Source organism: Panthera onca, chromosome A2 (assembly GCF_046562875.1).
Source record: "Panthera onca isolate mPanOnc1 chromosome A2, mPanOnc1 haplotype 2, whole genome shotgun sequence".
Lineage (NCBI taxonomy): Eukaryota > Metazoa > Chordata > Mammalia > Carnivora > Felidae > Panthera > Panthera onca.
The window spans coordinates 156,853,653-156,874,652 of record NC_138340.1 but is presented as its reverse complement, the minus strand read 5'-3'; the positions used below and the strand labels follow the sequence as shown (position 1 = coordinate 156,874,652).

The 21,000-nt window shown below is 41.7% G+C and overlaps 2 long non-coding RNA genes across 3 annotated transcripts in view; both read left to right on the top strand.

The window, feature by feature from the left end:
• LOC132679654 (uncharacterized) overlaps window positions 1-21,000 on the top strand; it is a 47,360-nt gene that overhangs the window by 19,188 nt on the left and 7,172 nt on the right. The window lies entirely within an intron of this gene.
• On the top strand, window positions 81-20,654 carry LOC132679655 (uncharacterized). The gene is made up of 2 exons (XR_009610261.3): window positions 81-462; window positions 20,429-20,654. It is a non-coding gene; the product is annotated as an uncharacterized LOC132679655 (long non-coding RNA).

Genomic DNA, 21,000 nt, shown 5'->3' with positions numbered 1-21,000 from the left:
CCCCCTGGGGAGCGCTTGGCGCGTGAGGGCGGGGCTGTCTCTGGCCTGGTCCTGAGTCTACGGCCCAGGCGGGTGTTTGAGGTGTGGACTGTGTTTCTCGTTTAGCTGTGCTCCTTTGGCAGGCCACTTGACGTCTCTGAACCTCACTTTCTTCTTCATCCCTTTTTTTTCCTTTCTTTCTTTTTTTTTTTTTTTTTTGAGAGAGAGCTCCTGCGAGCGTGGGGGAGGGGCAGAGGGAAAGGGAAAATCTCAAGTAAATTCCAGGCCCAGCACAGAGCCAGAAGCCGGGGCTGGATTACACCATCCTGAGATTATGACGCCAGCGGAAATCAAGAGTTCCACGTTTGCCCGTCAGCCTACCTGTGGGAGCCACACAGAGGACCCCCTCCTCATCCCTCCCCAAAATGGGGTTGCTTGGGGCATCTGGGTGGCTCCGTCAGTCAAGACTTGATTTCGGCTCAGGTAATGATCTCACAATTTGTGAGATAAAGCCCCGCTTTGGGCTCCACGCAGAACGCACAGAGCCTGCTTGAGATTCCCTCTCTCTCTCTCTCTCTCTCTCTCTCTCTCTCTCTCCCTCCCTCCCTCCCTCCCTCCCTCCCTCTCTCTCTCTCTCCCTCTCTCTCTCTGTGCCCCTCCCCAGCTTGCGCATGTGCTCTCTCAAATAAATAAAATGAAATTTTTTTTTAAAAAATGGGGATGCATAATGATAACCCCTACCTCACACAGCCTTGTGAGAAGAAAAGGGCTGATACGTGTTAGTTATTTGTGTTACCTGGAAGTTGCAGGAAGTTCCTGGGACCAGGGCCGAGTAAGAAGTGCCCAAATTATACATTTCTTTTGCATTTCTCAGAGCTTAGCCTGGAACATATTTGACAATCAGTGCATGTTCTGAGAGTGAGTGCAGGAGAGAAGGAGGCCTCCCTGCAACAATAATAAGAGGAATAATGGGGAATGGTGTGTCCTATCTGTATTCCTGAATATGTCGTATTGTCTTATATTGGGATTACATTGACTGCAAAGAAACAGTTAAAAAATTTTTTTTTTCCTTCTAATGTTTAGTTTTGAGAGAGAGACAGAGTGCAAGTGGGAAAAGAGCAGAGAGAGAGGGAGACAGGGAATCAGAAGCAGGCTCCAGACTCTGAGCTGTCACAGCACAGAGCCCAACTGAGGCTCAGACTCACCAGCCCAGCGGTGAGATCATGAGCTGAGCCAAAGTGGGATGCTCAGCAGATTGAGCCACCCAGGCCCCCCAAAGAAACAAATTTTTAAAGTTCCATTTAATTTTATTAAAATTATTCTTAATGTTTCTGATTTTATGAATGGGAAAACACATAACAATAAAGATTCTACGTCTCATGCATATTCAGGAGAAAAAGCAACCCTAAGCCATCAGAATACAAGGGCAGTGTAAACATTTACCTAGAGTAGAAAGTATGAAATGAAATGAGATAGAATGTTATTTTCACCTACTTGAAAATTGAACTAATTGCTTTGCAATCACTGAAACTGAAAAATTACACATTTCTTCAGTTAATATTAATTTAAAAGTATCCAAGAGTAAATTTAGCTCCATGATAATATCTTATTTTAAATAATATCCCATATTTTAAAAAACCTTGATTTTTAGGAATAATTTTAGGCTTACAAAAGAATTGTAAAGATAGTAGTACGGAGAGTTTCTGCATACCCCTCATCCAGCTTTCCCTGACGTGGACAACTTACATAACCTTAGTATAATGATCAAAGCTAAGAAATTAACATTGGTACAGTACTATTAACTAGATAATGGGCTTCATTTGGATTTCACCATGTTTTCCGCTAATGTCCTTTTTCTGTTCCAGGATCAGTTCCAGGGTACCACCTAGCATTTAGTTGTCATGTCTCTTTAGTCTCCTCTCGTATCTATGAAAGTTTCTTGATTTTTTTCTTGTGTTTCTTGACCTTAACACTTTTGGAGACCATTAGTCACATATTTTGTACAATGTCCCTCAATTTCCGGTTTGATGATTTTTCATGACTAGGCTGGAATTCTGCTTTTTTTGGAAGTATGCCACAGAGGTGAAGTGCCCTTTTCCTTGAATTGTGTCAGGGGGTTCCTGATACCAACATGACTTACTATTACCCATGTTAACCTTGACCATTTGGGTAAGGTGGAGAAAACTTGTCAAGTTTCTCTACTGTAAAAATCATTGTTTCTTCCTTTCCCTACTCTATTCTTTAGAAGGGAGTCGCTAAGTGCAGCCCAGTCTGGAGGTGGGGTTGGTTGTGAAGGACATCAAATAATTTGTGGATGTATGTTAAAACCACCATAGTATTTAAGACATGTTTTGGGAGAGATACTTTGAAGGTATGAAATGTCCTATTCCTCCTTAAACTTTCACCTACCAGTTTTATCATTCATCAGTAGATTCTGCCTGCAGCAGTTATTACTGTGGTGTTCTAATGGTGATTTTCTATTTCCCTTGTTTCTTCTACAATTATTAATTGAAATTCTGAAAAGAGAATTGTTCCATTTATGTATTTGTGTATGTATTTATTCAATCATTCGTTTATATCATATGGACTGATGGATATTTATTTTACAAATCATAGCATGGTAAAACATAATCTGAGTCTCTATATCCTGCCTCCATACACTGTTATTATTAATATTATTATTATATTGGGCCCTGTGGATAATACAGAGTGGGAACAACAAAAATATTTACACTTCTTTACACCATTATTTCATATTGTTGAGGGGAGTGTCTAGGCACTGACTAGAGTTATTGGAACAAGAAATTGTGATGTAAGCCAATTATTTAAAGTAGCAAAAATAACTAGTAAAGGAACTAAATATGATGTAATTATCAAACTTTGGAGGGGTGAAGAAGGGCTGGTATATGTAAACCAAATCCTCATCAGTAATATTGTCTGCATTCAAAACATCACGAGAGCTTTAATCATGTAATTTGGAGTTAAGTATTTGAAACCACAGATGTTTTAGACAAATTGCCTTTCCAAGTAAGTAAAAGATGGATTGTTTAATAAGTGGTATTGGGACAACTGGGAGGTTTAAGCAAAACGTAGTTTGACCTATACGTCACACCTTACACAAGGAACATCTCTAGCTTGATGGAGTATTTTTTTGTTGTTTTTGTTTTTTTTAAGGGCTATTTCTTAAATTTTTTTTTTTTTTTTTAACATTTATTCACTTTTGAGAGACAGAGTGCGAGCCAGGGAGGGGCAGAGAGAGAGAGAGGGAGACCCAGAATCCAAAGCAGGCTCCATGCTTGGAGATGTCAGCACAGAGCCCCACACGGGGCTCGAACCCCTGGACCCCGACATGATGACCTGAACTGAAGTCGAAGGTTTAACTGACTGAGCCACCCAGGAACCCCTAGAATATTTTAGGTTAAAGAAAGAAACCACTAAAGTACCTGAGGAATTTATGGAAAAACCTTAAAAAAAAATCTGGGAGTAGAGACCGCTTTGCTAGCTGTGATACTAAATGCAGAAACCTTAAAAGATTTTAACATTCAATACATAACTTTAAAAATCCGTTTGGCAAACTCCATTACGTCAAAAAATAACTGGGAAAAATATCTGGGTTCATTTCATAGTCAAAAAGCTAATTATCCGTGTGTAAAAAGAGCTATGAAATCAATAAGGTGCCAAGAATTCCACCTTGTACGATTCCATTTGTATGAAATTTTCAGAGAAAACAGAAAGTGGATCAGTGGTTTCTCCTGAGGCTGGGAGGGGGAGTGACTGAAAATTGGTACAAGAGGACTATTTGAGGTGATGGAATTTCTAGATGTCTTCTGCGGGATCAGAATCCCCTCCGGCTGAGAATCATTGCACTAGTGTTTATTGAAGGCCCCTTACGTCCCACATACTGTTGGGAGTGCCCATCCATACTGTGGGGATGGATACAAGCATTATTCATCCGTTGATGTGGGAATCAAAAGGCATAAAATTGGTCTAACATAAAGTGTATGTGGGGGTGCCTGGGTGGCTCAGTGGGTTGAGCGTCTGACTTTGGCTCAGGTCATGATCTTGCAGTTCCTGGGTTTGAGCCCTGTGTCTGGTTCTGTGCTGTCAGCACAGAGCCTGCTCCAAAACCTCTGTCCCCTTCTCTCCTTGCCCCTCCCCTTCTGTCTCTCTCTCTCAAAAATAAATATTTTTCAAAAAATGATATAAAAAATAAATGTGTGTGTGTGTGTGTGTGTGTGTGTGTGTGTGTGTTAGGGTGGGGTGCATTGGGGGCAACGAGGAAGAATCAAAAAAACTGCCTAGAAAAAGTGACCTTGCATGAAGACTTGAAAGGTGGGTAGGGGTTAAGTAGGAGTTAGACCCTTGAGAGGGAGCACAGGTAGATTTGCACCCAGAGCCAGCAACAGGTACAAAAAAAGGCAGTGTGGTCCAGAGTCTTGAGGAACTGAGCAAAGTTCTTTTGGGCGAAGAAGGCAGTGTGGCCTGGGAAGGTGGCAGGTAGAGGCCAGGTCATGTGACAAGTTTCAAAGTCTCTACTTGAATGACCTCAAGCTTAGTATAGTTTTTAAAACATATTTTATAGAAGAGCAGGAATTCCATTGCTTAAGTACTCAGATGTTGTGCCTCTTGAGGTATGGGGAAACATATAAGAACTGTCAGGAATTTACTCAGGTGATGAATCACATAGCCACAAATAATTATTTTTATTATTTAGGAAGTACACATCGAACTCACATTACTTACTGCATGTTAGATGCCGTTATAAAGTGCTTTATGAAAATTAACTCATCATGACAACCCTACCAGGTAGTTGCTATTTTTTTTAGCAGCTTTGTTGAGGTATAGTTTACATATATAAAATTCACCTGTTACAAGCATACCATTCAGTGATTTTTATTAAATGTGTAGAATTGCGCAACCATCACCATGATCCTGTCTTGGAATATTAATGCCACTCCCAGCCCTCATCTCAGGAATCCACTGGTCTACTTTCTGTCTTCATAGATTTGCTTTTTCTGGAAATTTTATATAAATGGAATCACATAATATATAGTTTTTTCTGGCTTCACTTTGTATATTTTTGACATTCATCCATGTTGTAACATATATCAGTAATTTTTCTTTTTTTTCCATTTTTTAAAGTTTATTTGTTTATTTTTGAGAGGGCAGAGAGGGGAAGAGAATCCCAAGCAGGTTCTGCACCGTCAGCGCAGAGCCTGACATGGGGCTTGAACTCGTGGATCTCAAGATCATGACCTGAGCCAAAATCAAGAGTTGGATGCTTAACCAACTGAGCCACCCAGGTGGCTTTTTTACTTCCTATTGCTGGATAGTATTTTGTATTGCTGGATAGTATTTGCTGGATCGTAGTTTTTTACTTCCTATTGCTGGATAGTATTTTGTGTATGGATGTACCACATTTTGTTTATTCACCAGTTGATGGGCATTTGGGTTATTTCTAGTTGTGGGCCATTAAGAACAATTCTGCTGTGAATACTTGCAGACAAGTCTTGGTGTGGACATATGTTTTCATTTCTCTTGGGTGGAATTTCTCCATCTAATGGTAAGTTTAACTTTTTAAGAAACTGACAAACTATACTCCCAAGTGTCTGTTCAGTAGGTACTATTATCACGTTGGTCCTCGTTCTGCTGATGGGAAGACTGAGGCATGGAGAGATGCAGAAACTTGCACAAAATCATAAAGCCTGTAAGTGGTGGGAATGATAATTGAACTTGTGTGGTTTGGAGTTGCCTCTGTGACCCTGGCACTAAACTTCGTTGGCCACTTTCTGGGTTGGAAATTGTTCTCCATTTCAAAGAATGAGGTTTGTCTGCTTTCCCTCACCTGATGTTGGCTTAAGAACTGCTGGAGAACATGTTGTTTTCAGCTCTATCCATGGGAATTTTGCCTGAAGGCATGTCTGTGATGTCCTTTTTCTTCTTTCCTTCCAAGGTCATTCCCTAAGCAAATATCAAGCACTCAAGTATTTTTATTTTTGTGTTTCTTCTGTGAGAAAAATGAACAAACCTAGTGAGTGTTTTGCAATTGGGATTTATAAACTCTCCAGTGAGCAAATCCCCTTTCTTGGGCCAAGAACCACCTTCTTAGGACAAAATACCATTATAGCTACTGATTCAGTGTGTGCCTGGTGGATTTCCTTTAAACACAGCAGCAGTGCCCTGCAGTGCACATGCCAATAATAGCTTGTGGGCTGGTAGCCATGCATGGGCCAGTCGCTCAAAAGACCCTCTGGCTCTGACTGGTAATTACCTCCTGATTTTAAAGGCCAGCCAAGTCAGCACCCGCCTTCTGCTTCCAAGATTCGATGTGATCACCCCCTTTAGCACCCTTCCTTTGCTGAGAATTACAAAAAAGGCAACAGCTTGCTCTACAACCACTGAGGAGATGCCATCTTTAGGCCTTTAGATTAACTTATACATGATTGGCAATATGCACTTTCCAGGATTGTTCTTAAAGAGATAGGAACTACTTGTGAGAGGCTTAATCATAGCTAAGATTATGCCAGGTCCTGCTGGGGTCTTTGAATTCTAGTAGTATATTCTTAGAACCTGAGTGTTTTCTAACAGTGATTACTCTGGGAATGTAACTTGCCAGTAATCATAAAGAATAGTGAAAGGCAAATTGTGATCCTAACTCAGATCCCAAATCTTAAACTCGAAGTCATCCTGTCCCCCAACATGCCTATCCTCCAGAATCCTTTTGTGAACCTGGAGGCTAACCTGTCTCTCTTCTGGGTTCTTGTGCTGCCCTGTGCATTCTCTTACCATGGCCCCTATCATAGTAGATTGAAATTTTCAGTATCTCCCACTGTTCTGTAAGCTTGTACAGGGAGGAAATGTGTGTGTGTGTGTGTGTGTGTGTGTGTGTGTGTGTGTGTTAATCTCAGGTGCAGAGAGAGTTGAATTAAATATTCCCTTCAATCCATAGCTCACTATTATCATACACACAAGTTTCCACCCTTGTTTTTTTTCATTTTATTTTTCTCTTCTACTCTTAATCCCCCTCTCATGTTATTATGGGTAATGATAGCAAACAACAACAGTTAGGGAGCATTTACTGACAGGCACTGTTTAAGTACTTTTATTAACTCTGCTAATCCTCACCACACCGTAGAGTCCTTGCTATTATTATCTACCATTTTTCAAGTGAAGAAACTAAACACAGAGGTTAAGAGACTTGCCCAAGGTGACAGAGCCAGTAAGCAGCAGAGCCAGGATTTGAACCCAAGTGGTCTGGTGTTAGAAGCCATGCTCTTAACTACTGTGCGATGTGCTCTCCCAGGTACATGTGCTGCTGTGATGGATGATGTCCCTGAACGTGAATATCACTCCTCAGATGTGCAGTGCTGTTTGATGTGTGCTTTTCATATACATAAGTGGGGCTCAGCTATGGGTCTTATTCTGCTTCGATTTCTTTTGTTTTGTTTTGTTTTCTCTGCTTCTTGTATTTCCTCTTGAAAATATCCAGTGTGCTGTTTGTACTTCTAGTGCACAGCTTCTGACTGCTGTGTGCTAGTTTGCACTGGGCACCCACCACACCTTATGACCCATTCTTGTTTGGGTGCCTTCAGCTCACTACCTCCACAAGCAATGCTTTAAGGAACACCCTGTCTAGTCCCCTAAAGAACCTGTGCTAGAGTTTCTCTTGGGGATGTACCCAGGAGTGGATCTCTAAGTCAAAGTGCATGTGAGTATTTTATTTCACCAATGCTGACAGATTGGTCTCTGAAATGGCGGTACAATTTCACATGCCTGCCAGCAGCACCAAGGTTTCCCTTTCTTCACATCCTTGCCAACGCTTGGTAATTTTGGGTTATTCTGACTAATATAAAATAATACCTTATTGTTGTTTTAATTTGCATATTCCTGGTTACAAGTGAGAATGAGCACCTTTTGTTGGACATTTGAGTTTCCTCTACCTATTTGTATTTTATGTGTGTGCGTGTGTGTGTTTGTGTGTGTGTGTGTGTGTGTGTGTGTGTGTGTGTGTGTGTGTGTGTTAGTTTTCCTGTACGGTCTTGTTAGTGGTCTCCTGTCGCTTTTGGATGTTGTAAACGCCTTCTCCCTGACTGTCATCACTACCTTTCACTGAATGGAAATGCAATCAATTTTGAGCTTTTGGGATCTTGTTTAATAAGGCATTTTCTATTCTTTAGTCACAAAATTGTAAATTTTCTTCTATTAACTTTATAATACTACCTTTCACATTTGGGTCTTTTATCTGTTTAGATTTACTTTTGTGTAAAGTAAGAGGAAAGGATTCAACTTTATTTTTCTCCAAACAGTGAGCATCATTCCCAGTACTTTTTATTATTTTTACTTTTTTAAAGATCTTATTTTGTTAAGTAATCTCTACACCCAATGTGGGGCTTAAACCCACAACCCTAAGATCAAGAGTCGCATGCTCCGCTGACTGAGCCAGCCAGGTGCCCACCCCCCCCCCCCCCCCGCCCAGTATTTTTTAATAAATATTCTATCCTTTGCTCACTCATATATGGTTCACTTTTTATCATATCTTAAGTTCCTATGTATAAATGAGTCTATTTTTATGTTCATTTTCCTATTTTTTTAATGTCTATTTATTCTTGAGGGGCGGGGAGTGGCAGAGAGAGAGGGAGACAGAGGATCTGAAAGCAGGCTCTGTGCTGATAGCAGAAAGTCTGGTGCGGGGCTTGAACTGATGAACCATGAGATCATGATCTGAGCCCAAGTCAGATGCTTAACTGAACCACCCAGGCGCCCCTTCATTTTCCTGTTATATTAGTTTAACAATAACTTAGTAGCATGCCTTAATATCTGGAAGAGATTAGTTATTCAAGGACTTTTATTCATCTGTATAAGTTTTAAAATAAGTTGTTTGAGTTGATAAAAAAATTAATATTTTATTTCTGGAAAGATCTAGATTTACTGATAGGCAAGTTCCTTCTATATGATTCTTTTTTTTTTTAGAGCATGATTTTTAATTTTATATTTTTAAATTTACATCCAAATTAGTTAGCATATACGCAACAATGATTTTAGGAGTAGATTCCTTAGTGTCCCTTACCCATTTAGCCCATCCCCCCTCCCACACCTCCTCCAGTAACCCTCTGTTTGTTCTCCATATTTATGAGTCTCTTCTGTTCTGTCCCCCTCCCTGTTTTTATATTATTTTTGTTTCCCATCGCTTATGTTCATCTGTTTTGTCTCTTAAAGTCCTCATATGAGTGAAGTCATATGATTTTTGTCTTTCTCTAATTTCACTTAGCATAATACCCTCCAGTTCCATCCACGTAGTTGCTAATGGCAAGATTTCATTCTTTTTGATTGCTGAGTAATACTCCACTGTATATATATATCCCACATCTTCTTTATCCATTCATCCGTTGATGGCCATTTGGGCTCTTTCCATACTTTGGCTATTGTTGATAGTGCTGCTATAAGCATTGGGGTGCATGTGTCCCTTCAAAACAGCACACCTGTATCCCTTGGATAAATGCCTAGTATTGCAATTTCTGGGTCATAGGGTAGTTCTATTTTTAGGTTTTTGAGGAACCTCCATACTGTTTTCCAAAGTTCTTCTATGTGATTCTTATTTACCATTATATCCTTACAACCTGGCACAGCAGCTTACATATACAGTGGCTGAATAAATACTTATAGAACTGATCTATTTTTCTACTGATTTGTGTCCCCTTTCAAAGTGACTGGGCAGTAAACAGATGATGTGATAATGGAGGGCACATTTAAAACCATATTGCCTTCCTTTGAGTGAGAGGAGAGAGATGAGGAAAGCAAAGATTAGGGAACTGACCCCTTCTGTAACAGGGACAGTTGTAGCTTTTGTTTTGATTCCTATAATTACTAAATAAGATTAGACCCTCTTGGTTGAAAATAACTTCTGCGTCGAGCTTTCGAGGTGGCTGCAGACAAGGGTCAATAGCTGGATCCCTAATGGATTTTCAAAGGAAAATATAAAGCTTAAGCCAGGATATGAGAGAGAGGAAAAGTTGTGTCAGTTAATTCATTTGATCCAGTTACTGTTGAATGTGGAGTTGCAAATACCTTTGTAGAAAGGGTTTGTGCTACAGAAATGAGGAGGATGCCATCTAGTGGCAATAAATCCACACAGCACCATTTGATCTAACGTCCTGGGTAATAGCAGGAAATAATATTATGATGCCAACAGGAAGCTAGGCACTGTTGTGAGAATTTTGCACATCACAGAAAAACCCACAAGACAGAGGTATTTATTACCCGTGTCGTAAAGATGAGGAAATTGAGTCTCAGAGGAATTAAGCAACTTGCCCAAGGTCACAGAGCTAGTACTCTGTTGAAATCTAGACTGTGTGGCTACAGAATTGGTATGCTCAGTCTTTTTGTTCTTTTGCTTAAGAGGAAGAGGGAGTGGTGTGCTGGAGTTGGCTGCCACCAGATAGAAAGCATGGATGGTGTGCATTTCTTCCCAACTTCCCATTTAGTGACATCATGGTGGGAGTATTTACACAATGAAAATTCACAATGAGAATACTCCACATATCAAAGCTTTACTCTCTTTCTCTCTCTGTCTCCCTCCTTCTCTTTCTGTCTCTCTTTTTCCCAGAGAACTGGTTTGCCAACATACCCTAGGTGAGGAGGACTGAAAATTCAGAGACATAGCCCTAGGCTTTCTTTAGGGAAATTGGGCAAGAGATTTGAAAAGTAATTAAAACCCAGTTTTGGGGGGAAAAAAGAGAAAGAGGTTTTAAGACCTTTCTTCTTGATTTTCTTGGTATTAAAATAGAAACAGGTAGTTTATGACTAGTATAGAACTCTTTAAAGTGAAGGTCTATTGGAGAGTAATGTTGAGTTGCTCAACCACTTTATGAGGAAGGAAGGCAGGGTCTCTGTTGCAAATCACACATTAAAAATGGCCAAAGAGGAGCACCTGGCTGGCTCCGTTGGTAGAGCACGTGACTCTTAATATGGGGGTCCTGAGTTTGAGCCCCATGTTGGTCATAGGAATTACTTTAAAAAATGGCCAAAGAAACAGATGAGTCAGGAAGAACCAGCAGAACCATTTTTAGAGGAACTTAAGCTAAATACAGTCAGACTAACTTAAGGACTGTCAAATGGGCAAAGTAGAATTAGAAAGTTCAGGGAACAAACACATGTATGCCGATTTGAAGGGAATCAAATCACAGACAGAATGGCCATGGTATTTAGGAGAAATGACACAAAGTTGCCATGACTTCCCACTTTAGAACCCACTTTAGAACAAAACCTTTTAGGCTGAAGCTCCTAGAAGTATTTGAATCATACAATAACCCTACTCAAAAGCCTTCCGTAGACAGTCCTGGCAGAATGTTATTTGTTGAGGCCAAAATACATAAGGGATCACTGTTCTATTTCTCTATTTTTCTGTATGTTTGAAATTTTCCATAATTAAAGAAGAAAAACCCAAACCCAAGCCATCAGACTTTTCAAATGATTGTATTCAGTACAGTGAATAAAATAAAGGATCAAAATCTGTCAGAAGAGGTAGGTCTGAGATGCACGCAGAACGGAGGGCTTTGCAAGCCCATCTGAAAATCTAAAGGTAATGGAAGCCACTGGAGGCTTTTAAGCAGGGGTATGTGTGCCTGGGCATGGGTGTGTATGTGTTCGAAGTTCAAGTCTGTGTATGTCTGTTCATAAAGGATTGGGACGAACGAACATCATAGCTGTAGTTGAACGACAATAATGAATAAAATCTGAATATAGTCTCAGTCATTTGGGTGGTGCTCAAGTGACAAACTGTCTTGGTTTGCCCAGGACTGAGGTTTTTCTGAGATTTGGGATTTGGGGTTTTAAGCCCCAAAGGTGGTGGCGGAGTGTGACTTCTTTGTTTAAAGGGTGCTTGATGGATAAGGAAATAGGATAAAGACAGGCAGCTGAACAGATAACAGAAGCCGGAATGGAGGGTTTATAAAAAGGGGGTAGTCAGCCTTGCCCCAGGCCATGGAGGAGCCGAGAGGAAGGAGACTCAGACCACAGAATCGGATGTTCTAGGATGACCTCTTTAGATCAGGATTTGCCAGACATATTCTTCAGTTACCCAGCCTTTGAAAACCAAAAACCAAAACCAAAACCTCACTTCACAGCACATACAACTAATCAGTGCCAAAGATGTAGTCTCACTAGTACTTTTAGATGTTAGAATACAGATTCAGAAATTGATTAGCTAAGTAACTCATGAAAAGGTAAACTGCAAAGGCAGAGGCATTTTATCATTTAATACTCTGATTCTTTCATAAAAAGATTAAGGCAATCTCACAGTATTTAATTTTTGTAATATATATTTTACTATATTAAAATAAATTTCACAGAAAGCTGAACAAATATTTGTTAAAAATATAAATATAAAACATAAACATGTGGCAAACTTACATACTCCAGAGCAAGTAATTTTAACCCTACTTGCTAATCTTAGTTAATTGACTGAGTCCACTTGACATTGGCTATGCTGCACTATGAATGAGGTCCTTGGCCAAGGGTTTTGGGGAATAGAGACAGAGAGAGAGCAAGAGAGAGCATGAGCAGGGGAGGGGCAGGGAGAGAGAGAGAGAGAGAGAGAGAGAGAAGAGAGAGAATCCCAAACAGGCTCTACGCTGTAAGTGCAAAGCATGACATGGGGCTCAATCTCATGAACCGTGAGATCATGACCTGAGTGAAAACCAAGAGTCAGATGCTTAAGTGACTAAGCCACCCAGGCACTAAGGGTTTTGGGGAATAGAAAGATGAGTTAGGGTCTTTCAATATGATTGTGGACGGGTTTTTTTGTTTGTTTGTTTTGTTTTTTTTTTTTTTTTGTCAGGAGGCTGTATCTGGCAGTGTAGAGAGATCCCCCAGGCTGTATAGTCTGTGGGGTTTGCAGTTTGAACTTTAGGGTTTATTCACCAAAGTTGTGTAGGCACTGATTCACTGGAGAATTGACCTGTCTTCTCAGACACACCTCAGCTAGAGATCTGAAAAGTCATATGGCCTTTCCTTTTTTTTTTTTTCTATTTCTTCTCTTTTATTTTTTATATTGGATATATTTATTTATTGTTTTAATTTTATTTTTCATTTTTTAAAATTTACATCCAAATTAGTTAGCATCTGGTGCAACAATCATTTCAGGAGTAGATTCCTTAGTGCCCCTTACCCATTTAGCCCATCCCCCCTCCGACAACCCCTCCAGTAACTCTCAGTTTTTTCTCCATATTTATGAGTCTCTAATGTTTTGTCCCCCTCCCTGTTTTTATATTATTTTTCTTCCCTTCTTTTATGTTCATCTGGTCTGTGTCTTAAAGTCCTCAGATGAGTGAGTCATATGATTTTTGTCTTTCTCTGACTGACTAATTTCACTTAGTATAACACCCTCCAGTTCCATCCACGTAGTTGCAAATGGCAAGATTTCATTATTTTGATTGCCGAGTAATACTCCATTGTATATATATACCACATCTTTATCCATTCATCCATTGATGGACATTTGGGCTCTTTCCATACTTTGGCTATCGTTGATAGTGCTGGTGTAAACATGGGGGTGCATGTGTCCCTTCGAAACAGTACACCTGTATCCCTTGGATAAATACCTAGTAGTGCAATTGCTAGGTTGTAGGGTAGTTCTATTTTTACTTTTTAAGGAACCTCCATACTGTTTTCCTGAGTGGCTGCACCAGCTTGCATTCCCACCAGCAATGCAAAAGAGATCCTCTTTCTCTGCATCCTCGCCAACATCTGTTGTTGCCTGAGTTGTTAATGTTAGCCATTCTGACAGGTGTCAGGTGGTATCTCATTGTGGTTTTGGTTTGTATTTCCCTGATGATGAGTGATGTTGAGCATTTTTCATGTGTCGGTTGCCCATCTGGATGTCTTCTTTGGAGAAGTGTCTTTTGCCCATTTCTTCACTGGATTATTTGTTTTATGGGTGTTGAGTTTGATAAGTTCTTTATAGATTTTGGATAGTAACCGTTTATCTGATGTCATTTGCAAATATCTTCTCCCATTCTGTCGGTTGCCTTTTATTTTGCTGATTGTTTCCTTCGCTGTGCAGAAGATTTTTATTTTGATGAGGTCTAAGTAGTTCATTTTTGCTTTTGCTTCCCTTGCCTCTGGAGATGTGTTGAGTAAGAAGTTGCTGTGGCCAAGATCAAAGAGGTTTTTGCCTAGTTTCTCCTCGAGGATTTTGATTTCCTGTCTTATATTTAGGTCTTTCATCCATTTTGAGTTTATTTTTGTGTATGGTATAAGAAAGTGGTCCAGGTTCATTCTTCTGCATGTCATTGTCCAGTTTTCCCAGCACCACTTGCTGAAGAGACTGTCTTTATTCCATTGGATATTCTTTCCTGCTTTGTCAAAGATTAGATGACCATACGTTTGTGGGTCCATTTCTGGGTTCTCTATTCTTTTCCATTGATCTGAGTGTCTGTTCTTGTGTCATGACCTTTCCTTCCTTATACTTCAATCATTTTATGTCCAGAGCTTACCTCTGGCTTAATCTACTCCCTTTGTTATCTGAACACACTCCATGAGTGCAGAGAAAATGTATGCTTACCCCAGTCCTAACTCCTGATGCCACTGCCTATCAGGACCTGCTCAGGTGGGGTGGGGAATCTGGTATCCGTCCAGTGTAAGGGCAGGCAATTGGGGGTGGCTGGTGGGGAGAGAGGGGGTGGAGATAGGAGTTAGGCCATGTTTCCTCCTATTTCCAACCTCAGCATAGGATACAAACCCTAGCTTCTCTCGTTCTGTCCCCATAGAGTCCTCCAGGCACATCTGCCATTGTTCCTTGGAGAGCAGGTCGTGGCCAGGAGGAAATGGAGGGTGGGTGCAGGCCCTGTACAGACACAACCACAACCTCCAAGTGGCTAGACTGACTTGTTCAAGGTATTTTTCTTGGCCTTTGAGTCCAAAGGCAAGCAAATTTTGCTCTGTGCATTCATGAATAGAATGTGAATATTAGGTCCCATTCCACTGAGAAGTAAGGTGAACAGGAAACCAGGTTAGGATCCTCTGAGGTCTCCTGTCTTCAGAGAGTCAGACTGCCACCCTGTCCCGGCTAAGCATTTCTGTCATTCTTGGTCCCAGCTGCACTCAGGGCCACCAGCATCTGGTTTGAATAAATCACAAATCTGTTTTCAGTCTCCAAGAGCTCTTGGCAGGAGATGCAAACAGCAGCTTTCCGTAGGGAAGTCTGGGTGTGATGGGACCCCTTTCTTTTTTGCATCTTCAGGCTGTGATGAGGATTTCGAAGGATAGTCAGTGGAACATGCTTCTCTGCTATCCTGAGTTCTCCTTTCTCTGTCACAGAAGGAAATAAAGCAGGAAATTTCAGGATTTAATTTTTTATTTTTTGGAGAGGAATTTTAATTGTGAACATTTGAGGTGTGAGGTACATCCCTGACCCCATAGTACAAAGACCTACACTGAAGTGTTTCCCACCTTGTAATTATACCTCTTGTTCTTTACCAGCCTCTGAGCCCTTGGAGGCTGAAAGTTTAGCTGTGTTAACCTTTGAATTCTGTGTCTCATTTAATGAGCAGTCCTCTCAGTACATGTGTGTTGAATGAATAAATGCACTCACTTTTTTATGGTGATTTCTAGTTTATTATGCACATATATATTATTTCCTTTGAACCTCAAAACAACTCTGTGAAATGGATATTCTGATCATCTCTGTTTTTCCAGATGGGGAAACTGAAGGCAAAACAGGTTTGGTGACTTTCTAAAGATCACCTAGAATGGGCACTCAAATCTAACTGTTTAAAAAAATTTTTTTTTCCCTTTATTCTGGAGAGAGAGAGAATGTGAGCACGAGTGAGCCAGGGGGAGGGGCAGAGAGGGAGAGAGAGAGAATCCCAAGTAGGCTCCACACTCAGCACAGAGCCTGATGCAGGGGTTGATCCCACTACCCTGGGATCATGACCTGAGCCAAATTCAAGAGTTGGATGCCCACATCTAGGCGCCCCTCGAATCTAGACTTTTTGACACCAAAGTCTAGGTTCTTCCCGTGTGCCACACTGACTCTAGATGTTTCCCATCATTGTCTTAGTAAACCAGCTGAAAAAGACACAAAGATATAAATATTGCCCTGATGGGTCAGAACCACACAGGGAACTGCAGCCTACCATCCAGTCCAGTCTCACAGCGGGAGTTTGTAGGAGCATGATCATTTCAGAGCTAGAGACATAGCTTTCAAAACATTCCTGAGGACCCTGTAGGAACCTGTTTAATGATTTTTACTCCTTGTTACTGACTGAATAGATTCAGGGTGGTTTTATTTATTTATTTATTTATTTATTTATTTATAATATTTTATCTTCAAATTCCATCCACTTACTATATTAGTGAAGTCTTGAGTCTTTTTTTAAAAAAAATGTTTATTGAGGGAGAGAGAGAGACAGAGAGAGAGAGAGCGAGCATGAGTAGAGGGGCAGAGAGAAAGGGAGACAGAGAATCCCAGGCAGGCACCTGACTGTCAGCACAGAGCCCGACTGGGGGCTCAAACCCATGAACCATGAGATCATGATCCAAGCTGAAACCAAAACCAACTGAGCCACCCGGGCACCCCTGAAGGTGGTATCTTTTAAAATTTTAGATACAAACTTATTTGGGGCCCTGTGTCTGTCCTTAACAGCGTGGCAGCGGTAGGAGAGGGACTAGGGTCCTCATTGTTTTTCACAAAGAACTAAAGAGTTGTGATTTAGGGATCACCAAGGGGTAGACCCAAGCTGGACAAACTGAAAGTGGCAGAAATATTCAGAAAGTTGCTGTGTTCACGACATGGCAAAATTATCATGATATGCGTCTCTGGTTTACAGTAAAGGTAACTGGGGTTTGTGGTGGGTTTTGGTGCCTCCTTGAGTTGGAGAAACTGTGGCTTGGGGGTGAAATGTGACCCACCTCCTGGTCTTGTAGAGCCCACAAGCTAAGAATGCTTTTTGCATGCTTAAATGGTTGAAAAAAAAATCAAAAGATATTTTATGACATGTGAAAATTATATGAAATTGACATTTCAGTGTCTGTAAAGAAAACTTTATTAGCACAGCCACTCCTATTCATTTATGTGTTGTTTCAGATGGCTCATGTGACAGGGGCTGCATGTGGCCCACAAAGCTTAAAATATTTATTGTGTGTGGCCCCTGACAGAGTTTGCTGACCCGTGACATAGTGCCCCCCTTCCTTCAAAATTGCCAAGGGTTTAAACCCTGGAATAGTAGATGTCTTTCTGATGTTGTCAGAAGGGTGTGTGGGAGCCAAATACTTCAGGATGCCTCCCCAACCCCTGCACCCCTGCCCCACACATCCACCTACCACTTCAGATGATGAGCTGTTATGGATCGAGCCTGGTTCTGTGGATCAGGCTCACCCCTCTGTGTGTGTCCAGCCCAATCTCGGCCTTTTCACATCTGGCCTGCTCTAAATATCCTCATTCTAAATTTTTTTCAATTAAAAAAATTTTTTTTTTAATTTTTTGGGAGAGAGAGTGGGGGAGGGGCAGAGGGGGAGAGAGGGAGGGAGAGAGAGAGAGAGAGAGAGAGAGAAAGAGAATCACAGAATCTTAAGAGGCTCCATGCTCAGCGAGGAGCCCAGCCTGAGTCGGGGCTGGAACTAATGACAATGAGATCATGACCTGAGCCAAAATCAAGAGTCAGATGCCTAAGCAACTGAGCCACCCAGGCGCCCCTGTATATCCTCATTCTAGACTCCTGGCCCCTCAGCCTCACATCCCTTCTCTTAAGAATATTAACAGCTAACATTGGTTGAGAGCTTACTCTCAACCAATAATAAGTTGAGATAACCAAAAATAAGTTTTATCTCACTTATTTCTTAGGATGAGATAGGTAATCCCAGGAGGGAGGGATTATTATCATTATTCCCATTTTACAGGTACAGAAACTAAGGTTCAGAGAGTTGCAATAACATGCCTGCGTCAAAAACCAGTAAGTAGCAGAGCCAGGACCCAAACTGAAGTCGTTTGGACTCCAGGAACTGCGTGGCCAGAGGGGCAAGGCAGCTACCCGACGTGACATTTTCCCGTTAATCTTCCACCTTGGAATTCTCTCCTTGGATTCCCTTCGCTGCTGCCACATCCGAACCCAACCCAACCCAGGGGATTGTTGATTCCTTTTCTTTTTGAACTGTTTTCAGAGCGGCTTTTCTTTGATTTTATCCTGATACAACTGAGGGAGGACAGAACATTTTTAAGACACTTTGCTAAAAAACTAAGGGAAACCAAATGAGAGAAACAAGAAACTTTACCCCCACCCCCCAAATCCATTTCCTCCCCAGTGAGGCTGGTTGATAGGCTAGCTTTGCAGACACAGGGCACCTGTGCAGTATAGAGTCCCACCCAGAAATATTCCTCTGGAAAGCTCTTAGAAGATCTTTTGTTGCCCCCAAAGGCCAGGCAGGAGCGGTAAGCAGATTGCTTCCCCAGATGAGCCTGGCCAAGCACTCAGCACCTTCACACCTTCCCTTTCCCAATCCTTCTGCCCTGGCCTCCCACCCCACACCTCTTGTGCTTGCTGCTCTTCTCTGCTCTGGCCTCACCTCCTGGGCCACATGCCAGGCTCTAAGAGGCTTCTGTCCTGCTTCCATCAACAACTTTCTAGCCATGTAGCATGTTACCTTCCCCAAAAGGACACGGAAATGAGCATTTCCTTCTGACTGTCACCTTTGCTCTCTGAGGCAAACTGTCTCCAGTGCAGCGAAGGAGGGGTCCAGGGAGCTCCCCCAGCCTTCTAACACTAAGGGCTGGTGCCCTGGCTTGCTTACTCCTCCTTTCTCTCCTGAAAACCAACCTTCCCGAGCATGTAAGGAATTTCCATACCTCTCACCTCTCCTCTAAGGAGTCCATTTCTGTCCATCCTGCCATGATTGCTTCAGCTTTCTGCCCTTGGTTTCTGTTCTCCCCCTCCAACTCAAGACTCATTGGTTGGTTGAATTTACAGTTCCTTTCCCTTTATTCAATAGATGTTTCTGTCCTAGCAGCCCAAAGGAAAGGATGTCTGAGAGAATAGTAAAGGAGAATTCCTGCAGAGTCCACTCCCAGAAAAGCAGGAACCATGGTGGCATTTAGCAGATTAAAAGGTGAAGATCGTGTTGGATTGTGGGGCACTCTGGTGCCCACAAATCCCAGCCCTTAGATTGACCCTGGCTTCTACTCTAGTCTTCCTTCACTAGGACTCAGCTGTGTTTGAGACACCCCGCCTTGTACTGGGCCTTCCACATTGGAGTCCCCGTGGCAACCCAAGTCCCCCTAGCTGCTCCACGTGGTGGGTGAATGTCCAGAGTGACTTTGTGAGTAAAGGAACCCTTCACACCAACTTTCAGACCTCTCTCAGGGTACAGGGGTGTCATGTAGAGTTTGCAAAGCAGATCCTTTAGGACTTCTGATTTCTGTCTAAAGCCAACCAATTGGAAGGTAGGGTGCCCATTATAGAAATCTAGGTGGGTTGTACAGAAAGAAAGAAAAGAAGGAAGGAAAGAAGGGGGGAAGGAAGGAGGAAGCAGGGAAGGAAAGAAAGAAGGAAGGAAGGAAGGAAGGAAGGAAGGAAGGAAGGAAGGAAGGAAGGAAAGAAAGAAAGAAAGAAGGAGGGGAGGGAGAGAGAACTGGAGGGAACTTTACCTAGTTGAAGGTAAGGCAACATACACTATTAATGTCATCATCCTTGAAGCTCTGGTTAGCTCTCTGCTGCTTTTGGCTTTTACAAACAATGACATGTTATTTCTTCATAATAAGCACAGAGAGGGATTACATAGTTTGTTATCTTGGTGTGGTTCATATTAATCACATGCTGGCTCTAAATCAATTTTCTGTTTTTCATTGGATGGGTGTGCACGTATTATTGGGAAAATGTATATTTCTCTATTCTTTAGGTACTGGAATGAAACTTCAAAATCTAATTTGCCCCACCATAACAACTATACCAACCTCAAATAGTCATAGAAGTAAATATCAATTAGGAAAACAATGAAAAATGTGTGTTTCCATGAATACAGTTTCCCTTCTAATTGAATACATCCCATGCTGTTGGAACTGTAAAGGGGTGTATGTGAGAGTGTGTACATGCCTCTGTGTGTGTGTGTGTGTGTGTGTGTGTGTGTGTGTGTGTGTGTGATTTTTTTCTGTTCACGGATATAAAGGGCTCTTTCTGAAAAATGTGCTCGAGAGCCCAGAAGCTCAGCATTTAGTCTTTGCTACCAACCTTATATTTTCATTTGGAAGCTTTGGTGTGGTGAGTGGCGTTCTTTTCATACTTTGCTCAGTAATTCTGATTTTGAAAACACCAAATACAAGAAAACCCCAAGTTCCTAACTTTCTAGTTCCAAGATATCTAGGAGTGGTGTCTTATTTTGTACAAGGCTGTTTGAGGCGGTGCTGATGCCATCATTGTGAAGAGTGGCAGTGAACTGTGACATTTTCTTTCTTGTCAAACAGCCCCTGCCAGGTAACCTGCGCTGGCACCATGGTCACATCAAGGGAACCTAGAACTGCTATCGCCAGAGGCAGATGCCATTTGCATTGCCCCCAACACAGGAGCACAGCAACATAGATGTTCCTTTGCTCTGGACTCTTCCTGTTTTCTTCCTGGGGCTGCACATGCCACTCTTCCCCCCACACCGCCCTGCCATTTGGAAAAATAAAGCATTCAATTGACCATCCACTTATCCATCTGCCGCCCTGTATTTCATGTTTTTCTCCAGACAACCTCCTGAAATTATTGGTCTTTACAAACTCCCTCACTGTTTTCATCACCTACTCTGGAAACTTCTGTAATATGAATGCTACCTGTCACTGCACTAATAGTATACACAGCCTCCATTTTCCTTGAAACCTCTGCAGCACCTGGTAATTCTGGCCAGGCTTTCTCTTAGTCCCTTTTCCCTGTAGGTATGCTAGCCTCCCTTCTGCCTGTTGGACTGCATACAATGCTTGTCACTAGCCCTCCTTTTTCTTAACTGTGGGTTAGTAGGGTGCCTTCAGTAGGGTGACCATGTAAGTTTTCATCC